Genomic DNA, 11,322 nt, shown 5'->3' with positions numbered 1-11,322 from the left:
ACAAATGAGGATTATGGCCCTTTAGTTTAGTTTCCAGAAAATTCTCTTGCCTCTTTTCTTAGTCAAACTTGATCTTTTCACTATTTCTTTCTCTGCCTGCTTGGAGGACCTCCCCTCTCTCTGACTTTATCTCATATTATATATATATAATATATAAAACATTATATGTATTACATATAATATATATTAATATATAAACTGTTCTCCTCTAGATATGAGGAAGCACACGGTAAGCATGTATTTGTGAGTGTTCGTAACTGCAAATTGACTGAGGATCCCTCTTACTTTCCTATTTTGGAGAGGGAGTTTGGTGTAGTGGTTTCTTAACCTCAGATTGCCTGGGTTCAAATCCCAGTTTAGCCACTTACTTAATTGGGTGAACTTGGGCATGTTATTTCACTTCTCTGTGCCTCAGTTTCCTCACATGTAGAATAGGGATAATAAAATTGTTAATACCATTTGGTTGCTTGGAAGATTAGAGTTAACATTTTTAAAATGCTTAGAACTTTGTGGGCACAAGGGGTGGAGGGATGCACTTATATGGTGACTGATAAACAATAATGTACAACAAAAATTTCACAATTAAAAAAATAAAAAATAAAATGCTTACAATAGTGGCTGGCACATAGTAAATACTTTATGTGTAAGCCATCATTTATCACCACCATCATCATCATCATCATCCACTCACTTCTAAGTTCCTTTGTGGTCTTTATACTCTGGGGAAAGATCTCAATCTATACTTTGCCACTGGAGGTCTCTCTTGCATTTTGGCCAACTGTGTCACTCTGCATATTGAGAAGGAAAAATCCTTCATAGCAGCTTGGTTGTCAGGTGCTGCTAGGACTCAGGAGGGTGGATTGCTGTGTTCACTGCCCCAAACTCAGGCCCAAGCCTGGAAGTGAGTATTGCTGTGACAACTCTGTGGTAATCCCCTATTTGTTGCAATCAGCCTCCTCTTTAAATCACCCCTGGAACACTTGTTGCTTATTTTTCCCAAACCCAGGTTGCCTGAGCCTCCTATTTCCATCTGGAGCTACGTTCCACTTCTCAGAGGTGGGAAAGAGTGAAAGGATGAAATGCTAATCCTGATCCTACTGTCATCTGGATGTTTGGACCTAAAAGGGAGAGGAATGAGTCAGAGTGTGAGGGAATAGGAAGAGATGACCACATTAGGGCAACTGATAAAATAATAATTAAAACTGATAAATCACCGCACACTTTGCCATGGAAGTTCTCAAGCTTTGCTGTACATTAGAATCACCTGCAGAGCTTTTAAAACACTGGATGCCCCAAACACACCTCAGACCAATTACATCAGTCTCCGGGGCAGGACCTAGGTATCCTAGGCAATTAAAACCAACGTGAGCACCTTGCTACTCAAAATGTATTGTGTGAACCAGCAGCATCAGCCTCACCTGGGAGTTTGTTAGAAACGCAGTAGTCGTAAGCCCTACCCAGACCTACTGAATCAGAATCTACATTTTAACAAGACCCCAGGTGATGAATATGCACACTGAATTTTGAGTAGCACCCTTGAGCATCCTGGTTGTCAAACATGGCTGCACCTTGGAATCACCAGAGGAGCTGGAAAAAATAATGATGCCTTGATTTAAACAACTCACTCAGCCATACCCTCATGTAAGTACAGAACCAAACATAATAAAAACTTACTGTGTCTTCAACAGCAATTATTGAATTGGCAAATATCCAGAGGGACTTGAAAATCTCTCATTTCATTTGATGTTGCATGCAGACACACACGCACATACACACACACGCACATACACACACACACACACACACACACACACACACACTTTTACCCATTTTGTTTTATCACAAACTGGTTTGTCTTATATCATGGGTTGTCATATTATGGCCTGCAAAGCAAATCCAACCACTGTCAGTTGTTTTGTTTTTTTTTAAAATTTGTTAACGACTTTATTTTTTAGAGCAGTTTTAAGTTCACAGCAAAACTGAGACAAAGGCACAGAGATTTGCCATATATTCCCTGCCCCCACATATGCATAGCCTACATCGCTATCACCATCCAGTGCCAGACTGGTACATTTGTTACAACTGATGAACCTACACGGACACATCATAATCACCCAAAGTCCATAGTTTACATTAGGGTTCACTCTTGGTGTTGTACATTCTATGGGTTTGGACAAATGCATAATGACATGTATCCATTAGTACAGTATCATATAGATTATTTTCACTGCCCTAAAAAAATCCACTATGCTCCATCTATTCTTCCCTCCTCCCCTCTCAACCCCTGGCAACCAACGATCTTTTTACTTTCTCAATATTTTTTAATTGAGATATAATTGACATCTAACATTACATTAGTTTTGTGTACAACATAATGATATGATATTTGTATATATTGTGAAATGATCACCACAAGAAGTCTAGTTAACATCCATCACCACACAGTTACATTTTTTCCTTGCCACGAGAACTTTTAAAATTTACTCTCTTAGCAACTTTCAAATATACAATACAGTATTATTAATTACAGGTACTATGCTGTACATTACACGCTGTGACATAAAATAAGAGTGTTTTGACACTCTTCACCCATTTTGCCCAACCCCACCACCTCTGGCAACCATCAGTCTATCCTCTATGAGTTCAGTTTGTGGGGGTTTTGGGGGGTTTTTGTTGTTTTTAGATTCCATATATGTGAGATCATATGGTATTTGTCTTTCTCTGTCTGACTTATTTCACTTAGCCTAATGCCCACAAGTTCATCCTTCTTTTTATGGCTGAATAATATTCCATTGTATATATATACACCACATTTTCTTTATCCATTCATCCATCAATGGACACTTAGGTTGCTTCCATGTCTTTGCTATTGTAAATAACGCTACAATGAACATGAGAGTGCATATATATTTTCAAGTTATTGTTTTCATTTCCTTTGGATAAATACCCAGAAGTAGAATTGCTGGATCATATGCTAGTTCTATTTTTAAATTTTTGAGGAACCTCCATACTGTTTTCCATAGTGGCTTCACCTATTTACATTCCCATCAACAGTCACAAGGGTTCCCTTTTCTCCACATCCTCATCAACACTTGTTATTTCTTGTCTTTTTGATAATAGCCACTCTAACAGTTGTGAGGTGATATCTCACTGTGGTTTTGATTTGCATTTCTCTGGTGATTAGTGATGTGGAGTGCCTTTTCATGGCCCTGTTAGCCATCTGTATGTCTTTTTTAGAAGAATGTATATTCAAATCCTCTGCCTATTTGTTAATCAAATTGTTTGTCTTTTTGCTATTCAGTTGTATGAGTTCTTTATATATTTTGGATATTAACCCTTTGTCAGATATATGATTGCAAATATTTTCTCCCATTCAGTAGGTTGCCTTTTCATTTTGTTGACGGTTTCCTTTGCTGTGCAGGATCTTTTTAGTTTGATAAAGTCCTACTTATTTATTTTCTCTGTTGTTGCATTTGCTTTGGGTGTCAATTCCAAAAAATCATTGCCAAGACTGATGTCAAGGAGCTTACCACCTGTGTTTTCTTCTAGGAGTTTTATGGTTTCAGGTCTTACATTTAAGTCTTGAATCCATTTTGAGTTGATTTTTGTGTATGGTGTAAGATAGTGGTCCAGGTTCATTCTTTTGCATGTGGCTGTCCAGTTTTCCCAACACCATTTATTGAAGAGATTGTACTTTCCCTATTGTATATTTTTGGCTCCTTTGTCGTGAATTAATTGACCATATTTGCACGGGTTTATTTCTGGGCTCTCTATTATGTTCCCTTGATATGTATGTCTGTTTTTATGCTAGTACCATGCTGTTTTGATTACTACAGCTTAGTAGTACATTTTGGAATCAGATATTAACCCCTTGTCAAATATGTGATTTACAGATATCTTCTCCCAATTGTTAAGTTGTCTTTTCATTTTGTTGATTGTTTCCTTTGCTGTGCAGAAGCTTTTTAGTTTGGTGTAGTCCTATTTGTTTAATTTTTATTTTGTTTCCCTTGCCTGAGGAGACGTGATATTCAAAAAGATACTGCTAAGACCAATGTTGAAGAGCATACTGCTTATGTTTTCTTCTAGATGTTTTAAGGTTTCAGGTCGTACATTCAAGTCTTTAATTCATTTTGAGTTAATTTTTGTGTATGGTATAAGATAATGGTCTACTTTCATTCTTTTGCATGTGGCTGTCCGGTTTTCCAGACACCATTTATTGATAAACCTTTCTCCATTGTATGTTCTTGGCTCCTTTGTCGAAAATTAGCTGTCCATAGATGTGTGGGTTTATTTCTGGGCTCTCAATTCTGTTCCATTGATCTGTGTATCTGTTTTTGTGCCAGTACCATGCTGTTTTGATTATTACAGCTTAGTAGTATATTTTGAAGTCAGAGAGTGTGTTACTTCCAGCTTTGTTCTTTTTTCTCAGGATTCCTTTGGCTATTCGGGGTCTTTTGTTGTTCCATATAAATTTTAGAATTCTTTGTTCTATTTCTGTGAAAAATCATTGGCACTTTGATAGGGATCGCATTGAATCTGTAGATTGCTTCAGGAAGTATCAATATTTTAACTATGTTAATTCTTCCAATCCATGACCACAGAATATCTTTCCATTTCTTTGTGTTTTTGATTTCTTTCAATAATGTTTTATAGTTTTCAGTGTTCAGGGCTGTCACCTCTTTGGTTAAGTTATTCCTAGGTATTTGACTCTTTGTGTCGCCATTGTAAATGAGATTGTATTCTTAATTTCTCTTTCTGCTATTTCATTGTTAGTGTATAGAAACACAACTAATTTTTGTATGTTGATTTTGTACCCTGTAACATTACTGTATTTGATTATTATTTCTAATTGTTTTTTGGTGGATTCTATAGGGTTTTCTATATATAAAATCATGTCATCTGCAAATGGTGACAGTTTTATTTCTTCCTTTCCAATTTAGATTCCTTTTATTTCTTTTTCTTGCCTAATTGCTCTGGCTAGGACTTCCAATACTATGTTAAATAAGGGTGATGAATGTGGGCATTCTTGTCTTGTTCCTGTTTTTAGAGGGATAGCTTTCATTTTTTATCATTGAGTATGATGTTAGCTGTGGGTTTGTCATATGTGGCCTTTATTATGTTGAAATGCTTTCCCTCTATAACCATATTACTCAGAGTTTTTGTCATAAATGGAGGCTGTATCTTGTCAAATGCTTTCTCTGCATCTATTGAGATGATCATGTGATTTTTATTCTTCATTTTGTTAATGTAGTGTATCACATTGATTGATTTGCAGATGTTGAACCATCCTTGCATTCCTGGAATAAATCCCACTCAATCATGGTTTATGATCCTTTTAATATATTGTTGTATTCAGTTTGCTAATGTTTTGTTGAGGATTTTTGCATTGATGTTCATCAGTGATATCGGCCTGTAATTTTCTTTTTTTATGTTGTCCTTGTCTGGTTTTGGTATCAGGGTAATGCTGGCCTCATAGAATGATTTAGGAAGCTTCCATTATTCTTCAATTTTTGGAAGAGTTTCAGAAGCATATTAACGTTTGGTAGAATTCACTGGGGAAGCCATCTAGCGCTGGACTTTTGTTTTTTGTGAGGTTTTTGATTTACTGTTTCAATCTCCTTACTACTGTTCAGTATATTCAGATTCTCTTTCTCTTCTTGATTCAGTTTTGGAAGGTTGTATAATACTAAGAATTTATCTATTTATTCTAGATTATCCAATTCGTTGGCGTATAGCTTTCCATAGTATTCTCTTACAATCTTTCATATTTCTGTGGCATCTGTTGTAATTTCTCCTCTTTTGTTTCTTATTTTATTTATTTGAGCTTTTTCTCTTTTTTTCTTGGTGAGTCTAGCTAAAGGTTTGTCAATTTTGTTTATCTTTTCAAAGAACCAGCTCTTAGTTTCATTGATCTTTTCTATTTTTTTTTCTAGTCTCTATTTCATTTATTTTGTCTCTGATTTTTATTTCCTTCCTTCTACTGACTTTGGGCTTTGTTTGCTCTTCTTTTTCTAGTTCCTTTAGGTGTAATGTTAGATTGTTTATTTGAGATTTTTCTTGTTTCTTGAGGTAGGCCTGTATTACTATAAACTTGCCGTTTAGTACTGCTTTTGCTGTATCCCATAAGTTTTGGGATGTTGTATTTTCATTTTCATCTGTCTCTGGGTATTTTTTTATTTCTCCTTTGACCCAATAGTTTTCCATTAGCACTTTGTTTAATCTCCACATATTTGTGACTTTTCCAGTTGTCTTCTTGTGGTTGATTTCTAGTTTCATACTGTTGTGGTCAGAAAAGATGCTTGATATTATTTCAATCTTCTTAAATTTATTGTGACTTGTTTTGTGGCCTAATATGTGATCTATCCTGTAGCATGTTCCATGTACATTCAAAAAGAATGTGTATTGAGCAATTTTTGGATGGCGTGTTCTGTATATATTTATTAAGTCCATCTGATCTAATGTGTCATTTAAGGCCAATGTTGCCTTATTGATCTTCTGTCTGGATGATCTAACCATTGATGTGTGTGGAGTGTTGAAGTCCCCTACTATTATTGTCCTACTGTCAATTTCTCCTTTTATGTCTGTTAATATTTGCTTCATGTATTTAGGTGCTCCTATGTTGGGCGCATAGACATTTACAAGTGTTGTGTCCTCTTGTTGGATTGTTCCCTTTATCATTATGTAAAACCCTTCTTTCTCTCTTACTACAGTTTTTGTTTTAAAGTCCATTTTATCTATATAAGTACTGCTACCCCAGCTTTCTGTTTCCATTTGCATTGAATATCTTTTTCCATCCCTTCACTCTCAATTTGTGAGTGTCTTTAGGTCTGAAGTGTGTCTCTTGTATGCAACATATATATGGGTCTTGTGTTTTTATCCATTCAGCTACCCTATGTCTTTTGTTTGAAGCATTTAGTCCATTGACATTTAAAGTAGCTATTGATAAGTATATACTTACTGCCATTTTGTTACTTTTTTTCTGGATGTTTTTGTAGTTTTTCTCTGTTCCTTTCTTCTCTTGTTCTCTTCCCTTGTGATTTGATGCTTTTCTTTAGTGTTATGTTTGGTTCCTTTCTCTTTATTTTTTGTGTATGTATTATAGATTTTTGGTTTGTGGTTACTATGAGGTTCATATATAATAACCTATGTAAATAGCAATCTATATTAAGTCGATTGTCTCTTAAGTTTGACCTCTTACTAAAAGCCTTACACTTTTACTCACTCCCCCCACATTTTATGTTTTCGATATCATATTTTGCTGCTTTTATTTTTGTGTATCCCTTAATCTCTTATCATAGATGTAGATGCTTTTAGTACTTTGTCTTTTGACCTTCATACTAGCTTTATACATGGTTGATCCACTACCTTCCCTGTATAGTTGCCTTTACCAGTGATATTTTTTCTTTGATAATTTTCATATTCCTATTTGTGGCCTATTCTTTTCCACTTAAATACGTCCCTTTAACATTTCTTGTAAAGCCAGTTTATTGGTGATAAACTCCTTTAGTTTTTGCTTGTTTGGAAAACTCTTTATCTGTCCTTCCATTCTGAATGATAAACTTGCCAGGTAAAGTACTCTTGGTTGTAGGTTTTTTCCTTTCAGCACTTTGAGTGTATTGTCCCACTCCCTTCTAGCCTGTAAGGTGTCTGCTGAGAAGTCAGCTGATAGCCTTATGGGGTTTCCTTAGTATGTAACTTGTTGCCTTTCTCTTACAGCTTTTAGGATTCTCTCTTTATCTTTAATTCTTGACATTTTAATTATAATGTGTCTTGGTGTGGGACTCTTTGAGTTCATCATGTTTGGTACTCTCTGTGCCACCTGGATGTCTGTTTCGTTCCCCAGATTAGGGAATTTTTCAGCTATTATTTCTTCAAATAAGTTCTCTGCCCCTTTGTCTCTCTCCTCTCCTCCTGAGACACCTATAATGCAGATGTTAGTATGCTTGATATTGTCCCAGAGGTCCCTTAGACTGTCCTCATACTTTTAAATTCTTTTTTCTATTTTCTGTTCAGTTTGGGTGATTTCCTCTACTCTTCATCCAGATCACTGATCCATTCTTCTGCCTCATCTACTGTGCTGTTGATTCCCTGTAGTGAATTTTTCATTTCCATTATTATATTCTTCAGTTCCAGTTGGTTCCTTTTTATATTTTCCAATTCTTTGTTGAAGTTCTCACTGTGTTCATCTATTCTTCTCTCCAGATCAGTGAGCATCCTCATGACTATTAGTTTGTATTCTTTAACAGGTAAGTTGTGTATTTCTGTTTTGTTTAGTTCTTTTTCTGAGGATTTGTCCTGTACACTTATTTGGAAAATATTCCTTTGTCTCCTCATTTTGCCTACTTCTCTGTGCTTATTTCTATGTGTTAGGTCGATCAGCTACGTCTCCCAGTCTTGGAAATGTGGCCTTATGTAAGAGATGACTTGTGGGGCTCAGCAGCATGCTCTCCTCCCATCACCCATGCTAAATACTCCAAGGGTGTCCCCTGTGTGGGCTGCATGTGCCTTTCTATTGTGGCAGGTTTGTTATTGCTGTGGGCATGCTGGTAGGCTAGGCTGGCCCCCAGGCCAGCTAGTTGTAAGGTTTAGCCACATGAGGCTGCTGTGGGCACTTTATTGGTTGGGGCAAGCCCCAGCATGGCTGGCTATGAGGTTTTATAGCACAAAACTACTGTAGTTTTGCTGGTAAGCAGGTAAGGCCCCCAGTGTGACTGGTTGCTAGGCTCAAGACACACAACTGCTACAGGTCCCTGGTGCAGTTCCCTGCAGTTCTTGGCTGCCTCTGCGTTGGTGGGTGAGGCAGGCTTCAGGTGAGGCTAGCTGCACAGCACATAGCTATTGTCAGCTCACTTTTGGATGGGGCAGGACTCTGGCAAGAACTGGCTATGCTGCCCTACAGCACACAGCTGCCTCAGAATCACTGATGGGCAGGGCAGGCCCCGAGTGTGGCAGCCAGATCATTTCAAGTGTTGGTAGGTGGGGAAGATCCCCCATGTGGCTATTTGTGATGGCCAGCAGCTCAAGTCTACTGTGGGCCCACAAGCCTGCGGTGGTCCCACAAGTTTGTTGTGGGCTCACAAGTCTGCCATGGGCCCACAAGTCCACTTTGGGATCACTGGTAAGTGGGGTCGGTCCCTGGGGTGGGCTGCCTTCTGCCTGGCTGCACTCGATTGCCTTGGGTGCTCTCGTGGGAGGGGCAAACCCCTGTACTAACTGGGTAGAGGAAGGATTCCAATGGCACCTGCCAGCATCTATGTCAGCAGGACTGAACTAGTTCACAATAATGGCTGCCCCCAGTGTCTCATTTCCTTGAAGGTAGGCCCAGCCACCTCCTGCCTCTCTGAGATGCTCTCAGAGCTTGGTAAGTCTCTTTTACCAATGGACTATGTACTTTTCTACCTGGTGTTTTTGTGCTGGTTTCCAGGTCAAGTGAGTCTGTGTGGGGGCCATTTAAGAGCGGGGTTTTTTTCCCCTTCAGTTCTATAGTTTTCCTGGGCATATTCCCTGTTGGTTTTTAAAGCTAGGAAAGCCAGGTATTATGGGATCTCATCTCTGTTATGCTGGGTCTAGGGCTGGGGTGCCTAATGTGGAGCTCAAATCCCCTACTCCTCCAGGAAATCTCCCTCCCTTTGAGATCACTCCTGGTTGTGAAGCACTGAGGCTAAGGTGTGGTTTTTTCCTCAGTGGGGCTGTATCTCTGCCTCTTCCACCCCTCTCTGTGTTGTCTCTTGTTGTGGAAGTTCTTTTTATCCAGTTTTCAGATCTCTCTCAGAGGAAATTGTTCCACAGGTAGTCGTAGATATGTTGTGTCCATGGAAGGAGGTGAGTTCAGGATCCTCCTACACCAGCATCTTCCAAACTCTCTCCACCATGTGTTTTTGTAACTAAGTTTTATTGGAACTGAGCTATGACCATTTATTTACATGTATCCTATTGGTGGGTTTATGCTACAAAGGCAGTTACTAGGTGAGACAGAGTTCATATGTCCCACAAAGCCTACAATATTTACTATCTTGTCTTCTACTGAAATGTCTGATAATCTTTTTCTATAATAACAGGTCCTAAATTTACCTAAAACTGCAAAATATTTTTAATATTTCAATTGTTTTTATACATCTAATATGCTCATTGCAGTTTTACCATCAATTTCTTTACCACCACCACCCTTTGGCAGAAAAGAAAGCAATTACTTGAATTAATTTAATATAAAATGCTAATAATTTAATCCCTTATCTCAGCAAAGAGAATGGTAGACACTGTTGATTGCTAATCCAACAGCCATTTCATCACTTATTCCTTACTAAGGGAACACTGAATTTTTCAGAGTGACAAAGTGCCCAGTTCCTTGGCATAAATCATAATTAATCTAAATCAATCGTGAAAGTTTTCTTCTTATTTCAAGATGCTTCTTTTTGTAGTCTCTCCTGCTGCTATAGTTGACTACATGCCTGAGTTTTGACCTAAGATGTAAATAGAAGTAGCCTGGATTTCTGATAAAATATCCTGATAAAAATGATGAGCTTTGTGAAAAGAAATCATTCTGATTGTGATGCTGGTATGAGGATGTGATGCCAGGTGCAAGGGCAGCCACTATGTAACCATGAGGAAAAAGCCAAGAGAATTGCAGAACCCAATGTAGAGCCCTGTTATAATTGAGCCAGAGGCATAAACTATGACATTTCCTCCCCAGCTTCTCGATAAACAAACACAGTTAATCTTATTGCTTAGGGTCTTTTGTGGACATTCTGTTAGTTAAGATTCATCTAACAGAAGTTAGAAGACTACAAGGAGAAGGCACTTTTCAACCTCACTCAAAATTAAATCCATCTTTTCCCCCTGTTTTTAAATATCCAGTATTTGCCAAGTGCTTGCTATATGTGAGGTACTGTTTCTGGTTCTTTCCAGTCATTGTGTCATTCTCACGACAACTCTGTGAGATATGGATCCTCGCTATTTTACATCAGAGAAAATGGTTTCAGAGTAGTGTCATTGAAACTACACAGCTAGTAAGTGATGGAGTCAGAATAATTCGGCTTCAGAGGAGATAATATCTTGGCATTATTTCTGCTCTTCTGTCATCTCATTTTGGGGGATTATGTGATCCACATTACATCGGTAATTTCATTCAGGCAACAGACCTGTGAGAAGGGTGTCTTTATTCCAGTTTTATAAACCAACTGACAGTTAGGTTTGTGGGCAGTGTTTGCGTGTCCCCTCCAGGTGTTCAGACCCAGAGTCCATGTTCTTCCTGTTGCACCCAGCCCTGAATGACCCATTTCACCTTTAATGTTCACTAAGCACACAGGTCCCTAAACCTCCCCT

The sequence above is a fragment of the Diceros bicornis genome, chromosome X (assembly GCF_020826845.1).
Source record: "Diceros bicornis minor isolate mBicDic1 chromosome X, mDicBic1.mat.cur, whole genome shotgun sequence".
NCBI classification, from domain to species: Eukaryota; Metazoa; Chordata; class Mammalia; order Perissodactyla; family Rhinocerotidae; genus Diceros; species Diceros bicornis.
Note: the sequence above shows the minus strand (reverse complement) of the source record.